This window comes from Galeopterus variegatus, unplaced genomic scaffold (assembly GCF_000696425.1).
Source record: "Galeopterus variegatus unplaced genomic scaffold, G_variegatus-3.0.2 Scaffold5838, whole genome shotgun sequence".
Taxonomy (NCBI): domain Eukaryota; kingdom Metazoa; phylum Chordata; class Mammalia; order Dermoptera; family Cynocephalidae; genus Galeopterus; species Galeopterus variegatus.
In genome coordinates this window covers 221-2056 of record NW_007731949.1, presented here as the reverse complement: position 1 = coordinate 2056, position 1836 = coordinate 221, and positions in this window count along the sequence as shown.

Genomic DNA, 1836 nt, shown 5'->3' with positions numbered 1-1836 from the left:
ATGATGCTGGGTGTTCCTAGGTCATCACCAGCTGGCTGGTTTCTCTGGCCTTCTGCCACCTCGCTTTTTTCACCATGGCTAGGTTCACAAACTTAGTGACTTCTGGGAAGTGCTGATGGCTAAATCACCACCCCTCAAGAAAGGATGATAAAGGGAAGAGGGAATGAAGACAGCTCAAGTTGCCATCACTTGAGAGATGCGCAAGCATGAAATTTTTTGGTTTTCCACTTAGGAACTTCTGCTAGCATCCCCACAAAAAACCCACAGAGCACAAGGGAATGGCATTTGCATTGCTTTGGTGAAAGCTACCTCCTGGGCAAGATGCTAATTTTAGGAGGAATACGACCTTCTTGTTCCAGGATATTACACATAATCAAGAGAGGTGAGACACTGGATGTTAGTTTAACACACAACAAGATTAATTTGGTTTCACTCCATTTCCCTGGGCCAAGATTGATAAATCCCAGACTAGACTTGAATTTGACTAAATGACTAGAGAAACTAGTCATTTCTCAAGAGTAGGAGCTTTGGGATGGCTCATACTCGGGTATCATATGAATTCTTGTTGGTTCTGTCTTCTGACCCAGTGGATTCTCAGCTACGATTTGTTGGGCTCAGTGTGATGTGTTGCTCAATGACACAAACCCCCCTGGACTCTTCAGGTGCATTAGAGGCCAACTGGGTCCAGCTCTAATTTTCTTCCCAGACTTGGTCTTTTCTCCATAGACTCCATGAAGACCACTTTGAATCCATAGATTACATAATATCAAAAGAAAAAGAGACACCAGAAACTTGATTGACTCATTAATTGAGCCCAATACCTTTTCTGAAGCCAGTAATTCCTACAGAATCATCCACTTATATTTTAAGGGCTAAAGATCTCATTCTCTTGGACCAAAATGAAGTTGCCCAATGGCCCTTGTTACATCTCCCCACTATGCTCGGGTTACAGTGGTATATACTTAACTACTTCAGCAGCTTCCATGTTACCACTGCAGTTTGTTTATGCAACATGGGCTACTCACCCTACTCTAGCTGAGCTGATAAACTCTGCAGATCCCAATGCAAAGAGTGAGCCATGTGTGGCAACTTGGGAGCCCGGGAGATGTAGAGCCCAGAAGATGAAAGAGAGGAGTGGGCCTTTGATTTTACCGAAGAAAGTTGGCACGTTTGTGCAGATTTTTCTGTGAGATGACATAACGCTTCCCAGTAGCAACATGCAATCTGGCTGCAGTGCTGTTGGTATCGCTCAGCTTCCCACTGGGAAAAGCAGCAGGCAGACCAGGCTCAGCCAAACGCCTCCAGACACTTTGGCCTCAACTGCACCCAGTGTGTGCCTTGCTGGCCCTCTGCAGAAGGACATGTTCTCTCCCTGGTTCTGTAAGACCCTTCTGCTGAAACCAATTAATATTCTCCTTCATAAGAGCCATTTGAATGTCCTGGAAACCTAACATGTCTTTTTCAAAAAAAAAAAAAAAACTGTTTTATTTTGAATGAGAAAGTCTCCTCCTGCCAAGAATTCTTTTCCAACCTGAAACTCAAAAACCACAAGCAAAGTAAGAGTTGTCCCAGGACCAAACCAAACCACCTCCCATATTTACCTAAAATGAAACCATCAGCCACCCAACAAAGCTAGCCAATGGCAGGCAGCACGATAAATCCCAGACCTCCAGGCAAGATAAGTCCTAGAATCAGCGTGGGAGATGGGTTAATAGATGAAGGATTGGAGGGTGTGCTTAATGTTTGACACACATAACAGTTGGTGTGGCTTCATACTGGGAGCTGGAATTAGTGAACAGGTCAAGGTCAAAACTGAGATCTGGTGAGCATGTAAGG